The following is a 22,214-nucleotide window of genomic DNA, read 5'->3' as shown; positions in this document are numbered from 1 at the left end:
TGATTCATTTGCAAAGTGAAAATTTTAATCTTAAGAGAGTGTTATGTATTTAGATGTTCCATATTTTATTGATGTACAATCCTAGGACTAAGCCAATATTTCCAGTACATACCCAGTTTTCAATATTAATCGGCAAAAGTACGGATATTTGGGGAAGATCTCCTGAATCAGGGTCTCCAGGTGATTCTGTGACTGCGGTGGTCAGACTACTTTGCAGATGCTGTTGGCCAGCCTTAGTGGTGGCAGGCGAGGGCGGTGTTTATCTGTCTGGTCCCCACAACACTGACCCCTGGCCTGCCCCTCTGGTCTCCACGTTTGTCCTGGGCCAGGAAGGAGCCTCGGAGTTTCCCTTAACACGCCGAGTCTGCTGAGCTTTGACTGTGCCGTGTTCAGTCGTGTCTGACTCTGCAACCCGTGGACTGTGGCCCCCCAGGCCCCTCTGCCGTGGGGTCCTCCAGGCAAGAACACTGGAGCGGGTTGCCCGGCCCTCCTCCAGAAGATCTTCCCGACCCGGGGATCGAACTCGAGTCTCCTGCCCTGGCAGGGGGTTCTTTACCACTAGCAGCACCTGGGCTATGACAGATCACAAGCTCTCTAGCCCCTGGTGTTTAGTATGAGAGAGAATTTCTGGGCAAACACAGCTTGGTGCTTAACTTTCCTTCGGGTTTGTGTATTTCCGTGACCTCTGACCTTCCTGGATGGCGCGCCATTGTCGCTGTTGGTGCTCCAGGCCGTCATCTCGTGGAGACTGCCACAGTGACTGACGCTTGTGCCAAAATGAAGCCGAAGCTCTTTTCCTGCTAGTCAGAGCCCTTCCTAACCTGGCGCCTCCCTAGACCACTTCTCTCTCGTACCAATGTTTGAGCCCTTGCAAACTCTTTTGAATTCCCCCCACACACCAGGCATGTGTTCTTCCCTTTTCCTAGAGCGCACGTCTCTCTCCTGTCTGTTTGGGAAATCTCTGCTGATCCTTAAAGCCCCGCGCAGGCCTTAACTTTTCCATGAAGTGCCCTGTACCCTCCGCACCGTGTTATTTGCTTTTTCGTGGTACCCCTTATGTTCTGATATAGAATCTGCTTTCTTGTGCATTACATTTCACAGTTTTATTTGTTGACAAGTTTGTCCTCACCAGATTTCGTCTGTGAACACGTCAGCAAGGTGGAGCCTGGTGCTGGGCAGACGTTAGACCCTGAGGTCAGCCTCAGTGCCTGGGATGGACTGAATCAGATTCTCAAGCAGAGAGCCTTGCGCCCTGGACAGGACTCTCCACTGTGACCTCAAGACCTGACCTGCCCCGCAGTCAGCCTTGGGGTACGCACTGACATTTCTTCAGAGCTGGCTGTGCTGGGTCTTCGCTATGGCACTCACATCTTTAGTTGCAGCATGTGGGATCCAGTTCCCTGACCAGGGGTCAAACCCAGGCCCCCGGCATTGGGAGCACAGAGTCTTAGCCACTGGAGCACCTGGGAAGTCCCTTTGATCGACTTTTCTAATCCTAATCCACCTCCTCCCCTCTTGCCAGTGATATGCTGGCAGAGGACAGGGATTGACAGTCTCTCCTCAAAATTCTTTGGATGCTGGGCACTCAAGCTATTAGAAAATCAGATGCTTCCTCCCCTTCCCTCACTTGCTGGTAATGCCCTAAAAGGTGGCGCTAGCGGTAAAGAGCCTGCCTGCCAATGCAGGTTAGACGTAAGAGACGCGGGTTTGATCCCTGGGTTGGAAAGCTCCCCTGGAGGGGGGCACAGCAGCCCAGTCCAGTTTTATCGCCTGAAGAACCCCATGCAGAGAGGAGCCTGGTGGGCTGCAGCCCATGGGGTCGCACAGAGTCAGGCACGACTGAACGACTCCTCACACTCAATGCTCTAAAATGCCTGACAACACTTCAGAGAAACTTTGGCCATTATCTTCACCCCAGCTGTTTTCAAAAGTTGTTATTTTCATGGAGATTCTAGCCTGCTCTCGTATATAAAATTTCTCTGGCAATTTTTTGGGCAGAGACAGTGGGCTTCCGACGGTGGCTTGTGTTATAAACCTAGTACTCATTTATGAAAAGTGTCTGGGAGGGCTGGCAGCAGGCTCAAGTGTGTCTCCCCGAGCACGCCTTTCCCACGGCCCCGTGGACCATGTCCGCTCAGGACGGAAGAGCCGCTGTGACCCACGGGTGACGGTCCCTTTCTTCCTCTTGGGAGCGCTCTTCCCAGCCAGTGTTCGGTCCTTAACTTTGCCTCCAAACTCCCAGAAACTCTATCAGGCTGCCCTTTGATCTGCCAAATCACCCTATTTGTCCAATTTTTTATGTCCTCTAGAGCATCATGGACTTCTCATCTTACCTTTCACATCGCTTTATCTTCTAATTTCCCAGCCCCTTTATAGAAGTCTGTTTGATATACCCAAGAAACTGGCGTAACTACTCAGAGTGTAAGCACCTTTAGATAATACATGTAATCTCAAAAAAGCCTGCATACCTAACCCAGAAGAGTGTCTCGCAATGGGAATATCTGGTAGGATAAGTAGATGTTGGGTAGAAGTTTTTGCCCTCTTCATAGGAAGTGAATTTCTAATTCTTTTAATAGCATGTGAAATAAACCGCTTCCCCCCAAACATGTTTATCTCATGGCACCAACAGGAAAGGATGTTGATATTTGCATATCGCAAAGGGTGCAAGCCGCCCGAGGACAGACACACACAGCCTGAGGCTCTGCGTGTGTAGCCCTCCTCGGATGTTTGCTGGTAAAGGAGAAGATTCAGTGTCTTAGCTCACCAGTAACCACACCATTAGAAGCCTCTAGATCAATAACTATCTACCCAACTATGTCAAGGACACTCATTATCTGAGCAATTAAAGTTGCTTATTTTTAAGTAATAGGGAGAAAGCTATAATATTTACAGTTATTGTAAATTGTGTTGTGATGCAAAGCCTCCTGAAAATGGCCTCATGTGCTTTAAGGAAGCTAATCTGGTCCTGTGATAAAAGTCTTCTTTATCATTTCCACTGTCTGTTTTTCATAGACATTTGTAATGTGGGATTTTGGCTATTTTAAATATATTCATTTTCTTTGAAATGTGGGTTGCTATGATATTCCATTTGTGTATTTTCAGGAAAAAGTTTTAAAAAATATGTCTTATGGAGAGTACCTAAATATGACCAACCTTGGAAAGAGAAAAGTATGGAGCAAGTTTTATTATGGAGCAAGACTGTCTCTGAAAGGCCACAGGTAGTGGGGGCACCACATTCTTATGAATTGTTTCAGAAAGCTGAGTTGGGACCAATAGTTTGAAGCTATGGAGAGAAATAATTTAGGCTCAATATTTTTTTAAAAACAGAAAACAATTGGCAACTAAACTAGGCTTTCTTAAAAGGACTGGGCATTGCTTTATCTGGAGGATAAACATGGCTGAAAGGCGATTAAGGATTCTGAAGATGAGCTTGCCCAGAGCATGTGTTGGGTTGACGTACGTGATGTTTGATCCCACCACTGGTCATCTTAGTTACTTAGCATGTTTTTTGCTCTTCAGTCGCTCAGTCGTGTCCAACTCTTTGCAACCCTGCAGCGTGCTAGGCTTCTGTGTCCTTCATTATCTCCCAGAGTTTGCTCACACTCATGTCTGTTAAATCAATGATGCCATCCAACCATCTCATCCTCTGTTGTCCTCTTCTCCTGCCTTCAGTCTTTCTCAGCATCAGAGACTTTTCCGATGAATCAGTTCTTCACATCAGTGGCCAAAGTATTGGAGCTTCAGGATCATCCCTCCAGTGAAATTTCAGGGTTGATTTCCTTTAGGATGGACTGGTTTGATCGCCTTGCTGAGCTGCTAGGGAAGCCTAACATGTTTTACTGGCTGCTGATTGATAGCGATTGTCTTTGGTTCTGTTTCCTGAAGTGTCTAAGATATTTAGGAAGTCTGTTAGCGTCCCTGAAGTTCAAAGGCCCTGGTGTGACAGGATTTATTGAGAGGAAAAGACTAACTGCTGGTGACCAGACACTGGTGACCTGAGAAGAATAAGCCACAGCAAATATACTTTTAAAAATGAGTTGAGCAAAAAACAATGTTTTGCTCATTATATATTGGCCAGAGGGAATGATGAGAAGGAAAACATTTTTATTGCAAAATTGTATTTGCACAAATTTTTCAGATGTCAGAAAATGTCAGATGTCATCTTCAGCAGGATTGCTACTCTCTATTCAGCAATATGAGTCTGTACTATTATCACAAATTATGCCTAAAGGAACCTCAGTTAGATAACCCACCACATGCATTCATTTCCTAACTACACATGAAGGGACCTCAGTTAGATAATCCACCACATACATACCAAGTAAATGGGAAAGTCAGAATCTATAAACAGATTTCTCTTTCTCTCTTCTCTTTTCAAATCTGCTATTTTTTTTCTCTGAAAAAGAATGCTCATTTGATTACTAGGGTGAGAAGTTGGGTCCATATTTTCTTTCAAATGTGGATTTTCAAAATATCCTTTTACTGGACATTTTACTATGAGCAACACTTCAATGAGTCCCTAAATTTGGACTAAATACTCGATTGTATAAGAGATTTTACCCCTTTATTTTAAATGTGTTAATTAATTTGATCCTTTTATTCTGGGAACTAGATAGACCATTTCAAGGACACATCTGCAGTATCATCAGAATTTGATTAAACTAATTATGCACTCTTTCATTCATGTTTTTTTTTATTGAGCCATTGTAATTAATATTGGGATAAAAGAAAGTATACTTAAGGAGAAATGGGAAAGTAAACTGATAATGACATGAGAGGAGGGGTTGCCGCTTCTGAATTTGGGTTACTGTTCACTGAAGTTTGAATATTAAGGCTGAGCTGATTGGAAGATCTGCTAATAAATTTTATATTGGGATTTCCTGTGCAGCTTGGGAGCAGAAAGCTCCCAGATACATCCCTCTGTTGTTTCTCTGTTTCTCTTAAACACTTCATTTTAATGTTTTTAACCCCAAATTAATAAAATTTTCAAGAATGTTCTTTAAAAAATAAAACCTCACCAAAGAAGATATACAAATGGCTCTAAGCGTGTGAAAAGATACTCCACAGTCCATGTCATTAGAGTCACGCAAATTAAAGCCAGGAGATACCGCTGCACACCTATTAGAATGGCCCAAATCTGGAACACCCAGCACCAGATGCTGGGGAGATCGTGGAGTGACGGGAGCTCTCATCATTGCCGGTGGGAATGTGAAAGGGTACAGCCACTTCGGAAGCCAGTGCGGCAGTTTTCTGCAAAACTCAATGCAGTGTTAACCACATGATCCATTAATCGTGCTCCTTGGTGTTTATTCAAAGGAGTTGAAAAATGTATGTCCACACAAAAACCTGCCTATGAGTGTTTACCGCATCTTCATTCATAATTGACAAAACTTGGAAGCAACCAAGACATTCTTCAAGAGGTGAATGGATAAATAATCTGTGGTACATCCAGACATTGGGATATTTCTCAGCACTAAAAGCAAATGAGCTCTCAAGCTATGAAAACATGAAGGAATCTTAAATGCACATTACTTAAGTGAAAGAAGCCAGTCTGAAAAGCTTGCATACTATAGGATTTCAACTATATGACATTCTGGAAAAGGCAAAGTTATGATGACAGTAGAAAGATCAGTAGATGCCAAGGGTTAAGGGGGAAGGGAGGGATGAAAAGGCAGAGTCCAGAGGTTGTTTAGGGCAGTGAAGCGACTCTGTGCAACACTGTCGAGCTAGACACAGGCCATTATAAATTTGTCCAAACCTGTAAAACACACAAAGCAGAGAATGAACCGTAATGTTAACTGTGGGCTTTGCGTGATTATAATTTGTCAGCATAGTTTCATCAGTTGAACATCCCCCCCAACTCCGATGGGGGATGTTGATAATGGGGGAGATAAAGCATGCGTGCGCCTCAGGAGCGCAGGAGAAATTCTGTCCCTTCTGCTCAGTTTTGTTGTGCACCTAAAACAGATCTAAAAAATAACATGTTTTTTAAAAAGGAATGAGCATATTCATAGAATATGATATACTAAAACAAATACAGTATTCAAAACAGAAACCTAAAACCCATCTAACATAGAAGAATTTCAATTTGCGAATTATTTTGAAAATACTTTAAGCTGTGCAGGAATTAACAAACATAAAAATGGTTTCATTGATTACCACTGTCAAAGACCCTGACAACTTTGACCTGAAAACTTTGTTTTCAACTTTGACCCAGTTATGCCAGCCTAAAAATGAAATATGGATAAATCATGACACATAAAAGTGTAGTGGTGTTATCTCTTTTTTAGTATCTGGTGCCGGTTTATTTTTTCAATTCGTTAATCAGATGTAGAAACACAGCCTATGTGAGTCAGTTGGGGAGTGTTGCAGGGAAATATCACCACGTGGCTTCATGGTTATGTATGTTTAATATCCGTAATTTAGGAAAATAATGAACACAGACGAGATTGTTTCTTTGGCCTGGAGGTATTCATCTGGTGGAAATAGCCATTGGAACAACATTGGCATAGAATTAAAGTCTCAGACTTGAGAGACTTGACTGATAGAAATATAATCATTAAGAGTTTAGAATACAAATTACCTGGTTTATTTTTCAGCTATCTGTAAATATAAACTATTGTACAAAAAAGTGTTATTTGAAAGGTAAGTCTAAATGACTCAGAGGCTAACCAGGCTTTCAGAGTCCTGAAATGACTGAGCATTCATAGATAAACCACAAGTTTCTAAATAAAATGATTATTATACACACAGACAGACACAAATATATTTTTATATGTATGTGACATGTATATTCCTTATCAGCCGATGTCATAAGCCCTACCATAGCTATCTATTTTAGTATGTATATATAATATGCATGTATATATTACATGTATACCCACAATTATAAATTCATACATGTTCTAATACAGTTTTTAAAACATACACAAATATTGACATTTTAAAAGTATAAGAGAAAAAATTTTAAACCTAATATCCAACTTCTTTTTTCTTCATTTATGGTATTGGTATAGAATCATTTTTCTCCCACTATAATCTTATTAATGGTGTTCCAGTGGCTTACTTTTCAAATATCATGCTTATAGTGACAACCGCAGGCTACCCTAGAATGTTAGTTGAAGGCAGAATATGTATTTAGTGTGAAGCTTATCATTAATGATACCAGATGCAAATTTATGCTTTAAATAGTCTTCTTGATGTTAGTTTTAGGCTCTTGTCTGATCTCATCAGATTATTATTACTTTAACCCTCAAGTGGAGGGGAAGAGCTTGCTTTAGCAGTAGGCAAAGGTTCAGTCCGGCATTTTCTCATTCTTCTCATGTACCTTCATTATAAATATTTATCGATCACGTAAGGTTTCTTTGTAGGCATTTTTTCAACTCTTTATTTTGTATTGGGATGTAGCCGATCAGCAAATGCTGCTGCGACAGTTTCAGGGGAACAATGTCGGGACCCAGCCATGCACACACATGTGTCCCGGGACCCAGCCACGCACACACATGTGTCCCAGGACCCAGCCACGCACACACATGTGTCCCGGGACCCAGCCACGCACACACATGTGTCCCAGGACCCAGCCACGCACACACATGTGTCCCGGGACCCAGCCGTGCACACACGTGTCCCGGGGATCCAGCCACACACACACACGTGACCCGGGACCCAGCCACGCACGCACACATGTCCTGGGACCCAGCCACGCATGCACATGTGCCCCGTGACCCAGCCACGCACACACATGTGTCCCGGGACCCAGCCGTGCACACACGTGACCCGGGACCCAGCCACGCACGCACATGTGTCCCGGGACCCAGCCACGCACACACATGTGTCCCGGGACCCAGCCACGCACGCACATGTGTCCCGGGACCCAGCCATGCACACACGTGTCCAGGGACCCAGCCACGAACACACATGTGTCCAGGGACCCAGCCACGCACACACATGTGTCCCGGGACCCAGCCATGCACACACATGTATCCAGGGACCCAGACATGCACACACATGTATCCATTCTCCCCGAAAGCCCCCTCCCATCCAGGCTGCTGCAGGACCCTGAGTGCTCCATGTGCTACAATAAGCCTTTGTTGCTTATGTTTGTAGGATATTTTTAAGCTACGTGTCCATTTCGTAAAGAGTATTTGAGTTGAAATAGTTGAAATAATACATCCTATAAACACGTTTAACCAGAAGCCCACCTTGTAATATAGAACCCGCATCTTTATCACCTTCCACTGGTAGAACTCCCACTCTACCCTGATTTCTGCCCTTGACACTTAACTAAGAGACATTTGTCAGTCCACTAGAAAATAGTAAAGCCTACGTTCTTTCTTAACTTTAGATAAATATGCAAATAAAGCGTTCGCTTCCCCCCACACCCCAGGGGATTGTCTTGACAAATCCTGCTGTGAACAGGAGCGTGCTGCTTTGGAGAGCCCTGGCCCCATGCATAATGGCAGGTGAATCAGCTCTCCACAAGAATACGGCTGCCTCTGCGCAAACAGCATCTTCGGTTTGCAGAGTGTTTTCTAAACAGAGCCACAATTAAACGCTCGTGACGTACTGAATCTGGGCTAAAGTAAGCATGGTGCATTGAGCACCTGGGCTGAGCAGGGCTCAGATGACCGGCTCCGTAATAATACGGGGGAGGACAGGGAAGCAGCCGTCATTGCTTGGCTGGGCTCACGCCTGCATGCTGTGTGCTTCTCCACTGCTGCGCTTCCTTCCGTCCCTTCTTTGGGTTTCCCGAGCATTTATATAGTCCAATAAGCTCTATACTTGCTGGATTCCCAAGGTACATGACATCTCAAAGTCTAAAGGCACCTAGAATATATCTAATCTAACTCCTCCCCAAGGCATTAAATCCTCTCTATGAAGGCCTTAGAGGTGGAAGTCCAGCTTCTGGGTTTCCAGTTATAGAATGGACTGATAATTTCCTCAGTAGGTCAGATGTAACGGCTCCCATAATAGCTCCTATACGTTTTAAGGTCAAACATCCACAGATCTTCAGCTCTAATAAACACGACAAAGAACTTTCAACATACTGATGAATTCTGTCTAGGATCCTATGGTTTACTTTGCCAGTCTTTTTCTAAAATATGAAATATATATGCAATAAACATGCAACAGCCATTCAGAATACTCCAGGTGCTTTGGTGCAGCGTAAAAGTGGTTCTGTTAAGTCCTCTGGTTTGGCCCTTGCTCTCTCAATGTCATACAGTCACTTTTTGCAGCAGATAAAATTTGGTGATTCTTCATAATGCACCAAACAGACCTACTGTTTTTAAAAATTTTTGTAAGCATTTCTGCTAACAGCCATCTCTCATCATCTTTTTTTTTTTTTTTTTTTTTTGAGAATCTGACCTTTGAAAAGAATGAAATCCAAAAAAAAAGAAGAATGAAATCCTAGTCTTTTTTTTTTTCCTGCTTGTCTGTTTGTGTTCCTAACAATAACTCTTATCAGTATGTTTTGATTTTGCGTCTCTGGTTATCTGATAAATTAGCACTAAGTTTTGTATCATATGTATTACTTTGCCCCCACACCCTGCTCCACTGATTTGACTTGAGTTTTTTCACAGATTTAGAACCTAAACTATGCATCATTTTATTTGCCAAGGCACATGATATACTTTTTATAATATCAAATGTTTGATTGGGTTGGATTCCCTGGTGGCTCAGATGGTAAAGAATCCGTCTGCGACGTGAGAGACCTGGGTTCGATCCTTGGGTCAGGAAGGATCCCCTGGAGAAAGGAAGGGCAGCCCACTCCAGTGCTCTTGCCTGGAGAATCCCACAGAGGAGCCTGGTGGGCTACGGTCCACGGCGTCACAAAGAGTCGGACATGGCTGAGCAACAGACACACTTGATTTGATTGTCAAAGTGATAAAAAATTGTGTTGCAGAGCTATTGTGTTTTCTGTTTCTGTTTATTCATTTATTTCTTGGCTTCGCTGGGTCTTGTTGCTGTGTGCAGGCTTCTCTGGGTGCAGGGAGCGGGCGCCCTTCTCTAGGTGTGGTATGCGGCTCCTCATTGCGGTGGCATCTCTTGTCGCCAGGCGCAGGCTCTGGGGCTCTTGGGCTCCAGAGCACAGGCTTATTGCCTCGTGGCACGCAGGGTCTTCCCAGATCTGGGATTGAACGCACATGCCTTGCACTGGCAGGTGGACTCTTAACCACTGGACCCCCAGGGAAGCCCTAAGACCATGTGTTTTTTTTTTAAATAAGTTGGAACGAAGTGAGGCTAGGAATGCATTACTAGTGAAAGAAGGAAGAGGTGTTGAGAGACAGGGGACAGGGGAAGAAATGCAGGGTGGCAGTGCAGAAATGTGCAGAATTAGAGTCCAGGCTGTAGGAAGAAGCCCAGTCATGAGCAGCTGGTTTCCGAGGCCGGGCATGTTCTGGCTTCCTGGTTGGGAAGGACTTCTCTACATGAGCCTTGTGTGCTGAGTCACTCCGTCGTGTCCAGCTCTTTGCGACCCCATGGACTGCAGCCCGCCAGGCTCCTCTGTCCTCGGGATTCTCCAGGCAAAACACTGGAGCGGGTTGCCACGCCCTCCTCCAGGGGATCTTCCCGACCCAGGGATGGAACCCGAGTCTTCTATGTCTCCTTTGTTGCAGGTGGATTCTTTTCCTGCTGAGCCATGAACCTTAGAGATTATTTGAATATTAGGATGAATATTAGCATCTCCAACCCCAAGATGAATTTGTGCAGGTACCACTTATCATGTTCATAATTAAGATGAGGACAGTCCCCCGACTCTTCTGCCCCATATATATGCACAACTCGTCCACGCCCCTGTTGACATCTGTCACGCGTATGCCACTCCGTGGGCCTGATGACAAAACAGGCTTCATTGGCAGCTTCTCCCTTAGAGTGAATGAAGTCATTCAATCCTTTTCTGAAGCAGGTTTTCCGCTGCATGTCTCTGATTTTCCATGAGGAAAGGATACGTTGCAGGACCTTGAGGCCCCTATAAAACAGATCTTATGAAACTAACCTTTATGTCTGGGGCTATCCTGCCTATAAGAGCTTCCAGACTTTCGATTAGGACCCCTGGTTGATTCCTGGCTGCCCCTGTTTCAGAAAGAGCCTTGATGATTCAAAGCAATGGAAATTGGCAAACTGTATCAGCAATAGGGACATAAATCTTTCCCGAATGCTTCAAATAACCTGAAAAATAAGATAATGAAAAAAAGCAACACTGCTCTGCTAAAGGAACAGCTTTCAGGAAGGTGGATTGGCTTTGCGACTTCCTGTCTGCCTGTGCTGTCAGGAGACTCGGGGCGGCGGGGAACTGTGGAGGTCAGGGGCCACGTGGGCTACTTAGGGATGTGCTATAGGGAGATCAGATCAAATAATGTAAGGGGAGGAATTGGGAATTCAGTCTATCAGATCACAGCAGAGGGCAGTCAGGACTTGGGGGCGCTCCACCTTTTTGTCACTGCTGGATATTGACAGGCAGCCTTGGACAGCTGCTGCTGCTGCTAGGAAACCTGCCTTGTGGCTTAGAATCTCAAAAATTTGCCGATTTTCTCTTTGGAGGCAATTTTAACACTCCAGATTTGGTCAGTAAGGATTTTTCCCATAATTTCATATTTATTTAACGTGCCTAGGCATGTTGTTGTTTAGTAGCTAAGTCATATCCGACTCTTGTTGACCCCATGGACCACAGCCCACCAGGCTCCTCTGGCCATGGGACTTCCCCGGCAAGAACCGGAGTGGGTTGCCATCCCTTCTCCAGGGGATCTTCCCGACCCAGGGATCAAACCCACATCTCCTGCTTGGCAGGTGGATTCTTCACTGCTGAACCACCAGGGAAGCCAGGGTAGGCGCATTGGGAACAGTTGTGAAAGAAATTGAGGTCACATGGTAGGACTCATCCATCTCCTTCAAGGGTTAGCTTAAGCCCCGTTTCTTTGGATGGTTATGACGCCACTCTCTGATTTATGTCATGACTCTTACTGTTTACAGCACCGTTCTTAAAAGGTGTAGTATTTGTTGAACTCTTACCATATGTCAAGCATTATTCTGTCACTAGTAATATAGATTATTTTGTCTAACACCTTCAAGGAGCCCGTGAGGTAGGTGGTAGTCTTGTCTTTATTATCATTATCACCATTATTCTCACTCTCTGAAGCTGTTTCAGTCCAGTGATGTTCTCACTCCTCCAACCTCTTAGATTATGCAGCAGAGCCAAGAAAGAGCCGAGTCTCCTCAGCCCATGCTGTGTTTGCCATTGTGTTTCTAAGAAGTGGTTTATGGGGATTAACTGGGGGGGGGGGGCCGGAATCATACTGTAAATATATTTTCTTCTAAAATGTGTTTCAAAAATTAGTTTGTCTTGATTGTTTTCAGACCACCACAATTACCCATCTGCCTTTAAGAAATGGTGTGGCTTCCCCACCTGCTAGTCCCAAGTCCCAAGAAGAGGTTTGGGAGTTCAGCGTGTTGAGGATAAGTCAGGGACGTTAGGCTTGACACTGAGAATCCATGCAGAGGCTGTGTTGACTGTATAATCTTAGAGATGATGTATTCCTATACTGATAATACTTCTCAATGTTCTGTATATTGTCCTATGAATTAATATTTGGGTCTTTTAAATTAAGCTGTTTCCTCTGTCTACTCTTATAAACTCTTTTTATTTTTTTAAATTTATTTATTGTAATTGGAGGCTAATTACTTTACAATACTGTAGTGGTTTTGCCATACATTGACATGAATCCACCATGGGTGCACATCTGTTCCCCATCCTGAGCCCCCCTCCCGCCTCACTCCCATCCCATCCCTCTGGGTCATGCCAGTGCACCAGCCCTGAGCACCCTGTCTCCTGCATTGAACCTGGACTGGCGATCTGTTTCACCTGTGATAATATACATGTTTCAGTGCTGTCCTCTCAAATCATCTCACCCTCGCCTTCTCCCAGAGAGTCCGAAAGACTGTTCTGTACATCTGTGTCTCTCTTGCTGTCTCACATACAGGGTTATCGATACCATCTTTCTAATTCCATATATGTACGTTAGTATACTGTATTGGTGTTTTTCTTTCTGACTTACTTCACTCTGTATAACAGGCTCCAGTTTTGTCCACCTCATTTGAACTGATTCAAATGAATTCTTTTTAATGGCTGAGTAATATTCCATGGTGTATATGTACCACAGCTTTCTTATCCCTTTGTCTGCTAATGGGCATCTAGGTTGCTTCCATGTCCTGGCTATTATAAAAGGTGCTGCAATGAACATTGGGGTGCACGTGTCTCTTTCAGCTCTGGTTTCCTCAGGGTGTATGCCCAGCAGCGGGATTGCTGGGTCGTATGGCAGTTCTATTTCATTTTTTAAGGAATCTCCACCAACAGTGTAAGAGGGTTCCCTTTTCTCCACACCCTCTCCAGCATTTATTTTTTGTAGAATTTTTGATAGCAGTCATTATTAGATGGTACCTCATTGTGGTTTTGATTTTCATTTCTCTGATAATGAGTGATGTTGAGCATCTTTTCATGTGTTTGTTAGCCATCTGTATATCTTCTTTGGAGAAATGTCTGTTTAGTTCTTTGGCCCATTTTTTGATTGGGTCATTTATTTTTTCTGGAATTGGGCTGTAGGAGCTGCTTGTATATTTTTGAGATTAATTCTTTGTCAGTTGCTTCATTTGCTATTATTTTGTCCCATTCTGAAGGCTGTCTTTTCATCTTGCTTATAGTTTCCTTCATTGTGCAAAAGCTTTTAAGTTTAATTAGGTCCCATTTGTTTATTTTTGCTTTTATTTCCATTACTCTGGGAGGTGGGTCATAGAGGATTCTGCTGTGATTTATGTCAGAGAGTGTTTTGCATATGTTTTCTTCTAGGAGTTTTATAGTTTCTGGTCTTAGGTTTAGATTTAGTTTATTTTTGTGTATAGTGTTTGAAAGTGTTCCAGTTTCATTCTTTTACAAGTGGTTGACCAGTTTTCCCAGCACTACTTGTTAAAGAGATTGTCTTCTCTCCAGCGTATATTCTTGCCTCCTTTGTCAAAGATAAGGTGTCCATAGGTGTGTGGATTTATCTCTGGGCTTTCTATTTTGTTCCATTAAACTCTTTTTGGATCAGCATACTGAAATTTTTTACCATGCACTGTGCAGTCAAACTGGGTGCTTGCCAGGTGGCTCAGTGGTAAAGAATCCAAAGGTGAATGTAAGCGATGCAGGAGACGTGGGTTTGATCCCTGGGTCTGGAAGATCCCATAGAGGAGGAAATGGCAACCCACTCCAGTATTCTTGCCTGGAGGCAAGAACAGACAGAGGAGTCTGGTGAGCTACAGTCCATGGGGTCGCAAAGGAGTTATATATGCCTTAGCGACTGAGCGCCTACGCAATATGTAGTCATAGTTACACTGAGCATAGATGCTCAGAGGTTGGAAGATTCCCTTTGCTGGGAGCTGCAACAACTGTCCTCCACCGGTGTTTTACCCATATAGTTTTCTTCCTTCTTTTAGTGTAAGAAAGGTATCTTCTACTGATTTATTATATATTCCCTACCAATGGAGAGTGCAGTGTTAGGGATACAGAGACTGTTCATAAATATATTCATCCTAACAAAGAGCAAAGATAAACAGAAACTGGTTCATCAGCTTTTTTTTTTTTTTTCATCAGCTTTTTAAAATTTCCCATCATTTATTCAGCTTGGCTATACGAGTGAGTTTTCAGCCCCATTGCAGCGTTTTTAATTAAAGCTGTGCTCACTGCAGCCGGGTTGCTAGTTCTGCCTAAACTGACTGATCCCAGCTAATAACGGGGAGCCACAGTGGGTGGCATTTTAATTCAGAATTATTTTCTAGAATTTGAATGACGTCTCACCGCGACTCATAGACCAACTACTTAACACTTTTTGCTGCTACCATGCCTCTTTCCACAGCAGATAATGGGGATTTTAAAAATAAATTACCTGCAGTTTGCTTTTTACATTGCTGATTATGCCCCAGGTCATTTTCAGTACTGAGGAATTCCATAGAGTGGTTTTCACTCTTTCTTGCCAAACGATATATTACTACAGCTTTATGACCCCTTCTTAAAATCTCAGGGTGCCACGCTGTAGTGATAAAAGAGACTAATAGTAAGAGTGAACATTTGAGGGCTGGAGAGAACAGAGCTGGCTTCCAGAACAGTTCCAAGCGAGTCACTGGTATGGGCTTCCTGTTATTTAATTGACCTCCCTAACACAGAGACCAGAAAAACAGGGCTTGTGGAGTAAAAGAACCCAGGTCTCCGGCATCACGGGCGATTCTTTACCAGCTGAGGCAGAAGGGAATTAGACTCAGGGAGAACTGGTTGAGCCTCAAAAAGGGCAGGGCCAACAGGGACCAGTGTCCCTAGCACCATTCTGATTTGCCAGGTCTCCTTTCTATGCGTCTTCCTATGATGACTTGGTTCTTTTAAGCAAGATTTTCCCGCTGGTGGTGGAAATGTCCAGGAGCAGGCTGATCCACTTTTAACTTTGGGAAAAGAGAGGGAAAGGCCTGTCTTTGCCCAGCTCAGAGTCAGAGACTCCTAGAGAGAAAGTCTCTTTGGTTTGCTGGGATCATGGGATCCTCCATGATAAAGAGGTCTTGGAGGGTTAGTTCAGTTGGTCAAGAATCCGCCTGCAATGCAGGAGATCCTAGTTTGACTCCTGACTCGGAAAGATCCCCTGGAGAAGGCATAGGCTACCCACTCCAGTATTCTTCTTCCCTTGTGGCTCAGCTGGTAAAGAATCCGCCTACAATGTGGATGACCTGGATTCGATCCCTGGGTTGGGAAGATCCCTTGGAGAAGGGAAAGGCTACTCACTCCAGTATTCTGGCTGAGAGAATTCCATGGACTATAAAGTCCATGATAGTCCATGGAGTCACAAAGAGTCAGACACGATTGGGCAACTTTCACTTTCACTTTAGAGGTTTGTGGCCAGAAGTCCCCTCTGAAGGCGGACCGCCTGCCTCTTCTGGGCTCCTGGCAAGGTTATTTAGCCACCCTGTGTCTCAGTATCTTCATCTGTAGATGGGGGTGATCATAAGCTTTTAAAACGGGGGTTGCCCTATATGCGAGACAGCAAAAGAGACACAGATGTATAGAACAGTCTTTTGGACTCTGGGAGAGGGCGAGGGTGGGATGATTTGAGAGAACAGCATTGAAACATGTATATTATCATATGTGAAACAGATCACCAGTCCAGGTTCGATGCAAGAGACAGGGTGCTCAGGGCTGGTGCACTGGGATGACCCAGAGGGATGGGATGGAGAGGGAGGTGGGAGGGGGGCTCAGGATGGGGAACACATGTGCACCCATGGTGGATTCATGTCAATGTATGGCAAAAACCACTACAATATTGTAAAGTAATTAGCCTCCAATTACAATAAATAAATTTATGTTAATAAATAGATAAATAAAACGGGGGTTGCCTATAGACCTGGGCAGCAGAGACTCTCAGCTGGGTCCCACACGGAAGAGGGCTGTTATAGGCTGAGCTATGTCCCCTTTGAACTCATACATTCAAGCCCCAACCCCATTTTCAAAGTGCCACTGTGTTTGAAGATAGTGTCTTTAAAGAAGTGACCAAGTTGAGTGAGGTGGTCAGGGTAGGCCCTAATCCAGTTTATCGGTGTCCTTATGTGTGTGAGAGTGTTCAGTCCTGTCCGACTCTTCTGTGACCCCATGGACTGCAGCCCACCAGGCTCCTCTGTCCATGGGATTCTCCAGGCAAGAGTCCTGGAGTGGGATGCCATTTCCTCCTCAAGGGGATCGTCCTGACCCAGGGATTGAACCTGCGTCACCTGTCTCCTGGGCAGTGGCAGGCGGATTCTTCACCCCTGAGCCACCTGGGAAGCCCCTGGTGTCCTTATGAGAGAAGGAAAATAGGACACCCGAGGAGATATCGCGGTGAGGTGCACAGAGGAGAACCAGGCTAGGACACAGGGAGAGTGTGGGATTCATGGGCCAGGGACAGAGGCCTCAGGGGAAAATAACCTTGCTGACAGCTCCGTCTCAGATTTCTAGCCTTCAAAACTCCAAGAAAATAAATTTCTATATTTAAGCCCTGTGTGTGTGTGTGAGAGTCACTCAGTCGTGTCTGACTCCTGCGACTCCATGGACTGTAGCCGCCCCGGTTCCTCTGCTCTTGGAATTCTCCAGGCAAGAATTCTGGAGTGGGTCGCCACTTCCTTCTCCAGGGGCTCTTCCCCACCCAGGGATCGAACCCGGGTCTCCCGCAGAGCAGGCAGGCTCCTGACCAGCCGGAAGCCCTTAGCCCTCCAGTCTGTGGTCTTCCTTCCCGGCCGCCCTAAGACAAGGGCTTTGTATGCACCCAACATGTCAAGAGTTTTTCTTCTTTCCAGTCTCCTTTGGGAGTTTTGAAACACCAGGAACCAACTAGGCGACTGGGAATTCTGGAGGAAGACGCACCGGGGCAGCGGGCCGAGCCCTGTGTGAAGTCGGGGGCGTCCGCAGCCTGTTCCTGCTCAGCTGTAGATGCCCCCGGGGCGGCCGGGTGGACGGGGCCTCCCCGCCGTGACAGGGCGGTCTGCCCCTACCCTTCCGCTGTGGGGATACAGGTACGGGAGACTCTGAGTGGTCTAGAAATCCCAAGTGGGAAATGAGAGGGACGAGCGGAAAGTCCACGTGCACGCCTGTCCCCTGGGGACCCGTTCAGCCCCTCACTTGGTATCAGTCCTTTCACCTCAGGCATAGGCTTTGTTTATAGCCTTAAAATTAATCATAAAAATGCAGCCTCCATTTTTGCTCTTGCTTGAGAACCTCACAGAACATTGGGGATAATAAAAGTTAATAACATGAATGTGAACATCTTCATTAGAAAAATAAGATCGCAGATATTTCCTTTACTCCCTAAACATTTTTTCCCTAAAGTAAGGCGTTTACATGTGTCCTCGTTTCAATGTATAGGCATGATTTTATCTTGGCTTTCTCCCCATCTCATACAGAATTACTAATGATAAACATCCTAAGGTAATGGATGGCCTCAAAATTTAAACACCATGATACACATTATACATGAAACCAAAACATTGAGATGTGAGGGATGATAAGGTAAAATAAATTACCCAATTTACTGTAACTCTACCCCCTCATTTTCACAAAACAATTTCAAGTGTTTTTAAGTGGAGAGAAATGTCCCATAATCTAAGTTGAGTTCTCTGAAGGACCTTTACCACCTCCAACTTCTGGGGAAGAAAATGAAAGAAAAACAGCTTTAGAGAAAGGAGAACAAAAATGTTCTTCCTCCTTGAAAGAACAGGAATATAGAAGGTTTTGTCATTAACATGACACTCACATCTGCCCTGCATTACTGACTGAAATTCCAAAACATGCACGCACTTGAGCTTGATCACTGAGGAACATGTTGAGTGAGTGTAGGAGGCCTGGATGAAATTTCACTTTAGTCTGCATGATCTAAGACATTAAAAATAGATAATAAAACTATAGATTGGATTTGGTAATCCAAGAGATCTTTAATTTTATGCCAGAAGAAAATATTTCTTCTTGTCACCTCTGTCAAAATCACTCTACAAAATATCTAAGTTTAATCTGAGATTTTATCCTTCAAGAGTATTTTTGAAACTGACTCAACTTTGAATAGTTTTAAATCAATCACCTGTATAAGCAGGTTCAGTAATACCTGTTCTTTCATCTTAACTATAGGAGTGAAGGGCAAGAACACTCCAGAGATGATGACTTTTTGAGTCATATAATTGAAAATTGAGTGTATCTGTAAAAATCCTAGCCTTAGTAACTCATGGATTTATATCATCTCTGAAAGTAGAATTTTAAGGCTATGTTTTAGTTCATTACAAAGCTCTAGGAAGAGCTTATAGGAAAAATTAAAAAATAATATTAATGACAATAAGATTATAATATAAAATTTGTTTTATCTCATTTTTATAATAGTAGTATTAAGGACACTAATTCTTCCATTTAAAATTACTTATGGAGCCCCCACTCTCAGATAGCCTCTGTAGTAGTTGATAGCCCAAACCAGGCTTGATCTCTGCCTTCTTAGTGTTGATGGCCTTGTGAGAGAAAAAGTATGAGGTTTGAATGATTCTTGTGACACTTGTTACCAAGAAGAGGTTCGTGTTAACATTAGTCCCTCTGCTGTGGGAGCCAGACGTAGAGAGATGGCCGCAGCGAAGTTTCCCTGAGAAAGTAACGCTGGCTCTGCGATCTGAAGGGTGAGAAGGAGTTAACTAAACAAAGAGAAAAGCAAAGAGCTTCCAAGGCACAAGGAACCGCATGCAGCCCTGAAAGCAGGTCGGGGCTGAGACAATAACGAGGTCATCTGAGGCTGAAAGTGGGTAAAGAGTTTGGGAGCAAAAGGGCGCCTTGTGAAGTGATGCAATTTGCTGCGCTGACAGCTGTAAGCCAAGTGCATAAAAGAATGAAGAATTAGATGCACTGATTTTTTACTTGGCTCTGTCTCTGCCAATCAGTCACATTAAGTGTTCGCACTGATGTCTGCAGGCTCTGTCTGATTCACTGAGCCAAACGATGAATTTGTTTGGTCCCTAAGCACATGGATGGCTTTTCCCACGTGTTGGTATGAGATGTCCATTGAAGGGCATAGAAGGTTAGCTATAGAAGAGATTATAGGGGTCCCACAGGTCAATCTTAACTTCCTCAAATAGAGAAACAGAGGCCAAGAAAAAGGGGCATTTTCTATGACTTCATAGCAACCTAGTTACAGAGGTGATATGAAAATATTAATTGCTTCATTTCTATTCTATCACTTTTATGCGTCATAGGCAAGATGTTATGACAATATTACCTATTTTGGATTACTCATAGAAGTAGTATTTTCCACTTCTATACAGCTTCAAAAAGAACACCACAGGTCTGAAAGCAGTTTAACACACTGTGGTTCTGTTAATGATATTGATGACCAGCTGTTGTGATGTTAACAACACTGAATATTATCATGGCAGAGAGCCAAATGAACAGAATGATTTTGTATATAGATTGCTGAATTATAGATTAAATACTTCATACAAATGAAAATCCTTTAAAACTAGACTTACAAGCAGCATGAATTGGTTTCTTGCTGCCAGCTGGTGTGAGTAGGCAGGTGTGATGAAAAGGTGCAGAAAATGAATCATCTCTATGAAAACAGAGCTTTGAATCCGCTTTTCTTTTTCTTGAAGATTACCTTCTTGCTTTGTACTCATACATAATGTCCACTCTCACAAACACACAAAAGTATTTTTCATCAGGCTTCTTTCAAATCGGTGGCATGATACAGCTTTTGGGAAGTTCAACTTGAAAACTACTCGGCCGTATATCACAAGTCAATTTTTTAAAATTTTCTTAGATATTTATTTCCTTTGGGAAAAACGGAATAGCTAAAAGGAAAGCAGAAGGTGTTTCTTTACAACTGTGCTTCACTTCTATTTTTGTTGTTGTTCAGTCACTATCTTCGACTCTTTGCGACCCCATGGACTGCAGCCCGCCAGGCCTCCCTGTCCATCACCAGCTCCCGGAGTTTACTCAAACTCATGTCCGTCGAGTCGGTGATGCCATCCAACCATCTCATCCTCTGTCGTCCCCATCTCCCCCCGCCTTCAATCTTTCCCAGCATCAGGGTCTTTTCAGTTCTATAGTCATTCTTTTTTTCATTTATTGACGTATAGTTGATGTATTAGGGAAGTTACAGGTGTATAATATAGTGATTCACAATTTTAAAGGTTACATTCCACTTACAGTGATTTTAAAATATTGTCTGTATTCTCCATGTTATACAATATATCCTTGTAGCTTATTTTATACAACAGTTCGTACCTCTTAATTCCCTACCCTTATGTCGCCCCTCCTACCTCCCCTCTCCCCACTGATAACCACTAGTTTGTTCTGAGTCCGGTTCATTTTTGTTATACTCACTAGTTTGTTGTATTTTTTTAGATTCAACATATAAGTGGTATCTTATGGTTTTGTCTTTCTCTTTCTGACTTGCTTCACTTAGTATGATAATCTCTAAGTCCATTCATATTGCCGCAAATGGCATTATTTCATTCTTTTTATGGCTATATAATATTCCTTAGATAGAGAGATACACACCCTTTATCCATTTATCTGTTGATGGACACAAGTTGCTTCTGTATCTTGGCAGTTGTAAATAATGCTTCTATGAATATTGGGGTGTGTATATCTTTTTAATTAGTGTTTTGGGGATTTTTGGATACATACCCAGGAGTGGAATTTCTGGAATGTATGGGAGTTCCATTTTTAGTTTGTTGAGAACCCACCACACTGTTTTCTACACTGATTATGCCTCTTTATATTCCCAGCAACATTGTATGGGGGTTCGCTTTTCTCCTTGTTCTTGCCAGCATTTGCTAGTTTTGTTCTTTTTGACGATGGATGGCCATTCTGATGGATATCTCACTGTCGTTCCAATTTGCATTTCCCTGATGATGGCGATCTGGAGAAGGAAATGGCACCCCACTCCAGTACTCTTGCCTGGAAAATTCCATGGACAGAGGAGACTGGTAGGCTACAGTCCATGGGGTCACAGAGTCGAACACGACTGAGCAACTTCACTTTCGATGGTGATGTTGAGCATCTTTTTCTGTGCCTATTTGCCACCTGCGTTTCCTTTTTGGGAAAATGTCTATTCAGTTTCTCTGCCAGTTTTTTAACTGGGTTTTGTCTGAATTCTCCATGTTTGTTTGTTTGTTTGTTTTGATGTGTGTTTTTTTGATGTTGAGTTGTATGAGCTATTTATATGTGTTGTATATTAACCCCTTATCTGTCATATCATTTACAAGTATTTTCTCCCATTCAGTAGATTCTGTTCACTTTGTTGACGGTTTCCTTTTCTGTGCAAAAGCTTTTAAGTTTAATTGGTCCCATTTGTTTATTTTTTGCTTTTACTTCCTTTGTTTAGGAGATGGAGCCAAAAACATGTTGCTCTAATTTATGTCAAAGAGTGCTCTGCTTATGTTTTCCTCAGAGTTTTCTGGTGTCCAACCTTACATTTAGGTCTTTAATCCATTGTGGGTTTACTTTTGTGTGTGGTGCTAGGGAACAGTCTATTTTCATTTCTCACGTGCAGCTGGGCAGTCTTCCCAGCACCACTTGTTGAAGAGACTGTCTCTTCTCCATTGTATGTGCTTGCCTTCTTTGTTGTCCATTAATTGGCATAAACGCGTGGGTTTATTTCTGGACTTTCTATTCTGTCCCATTTGATATTCAGTGTTGTGGT

Source organism: Muntiacus reevesi, chromosome 4 (assembly GCF_963930625.1).
Source record: "Muntiacus reevesi chromosome 4, mMunRee1.1, whole genome shotgun sequence".
Classification (NCBI taxonomy): domain Eukaryota; kingdom Metazoa; phylum Chordata; class Mammalia; order Artiodactyla; family Cervidae; genus Muntiacus; species Muntiacus reevesi.
This window is presented reverse-complemented; position numbering follows the sequence as displayed.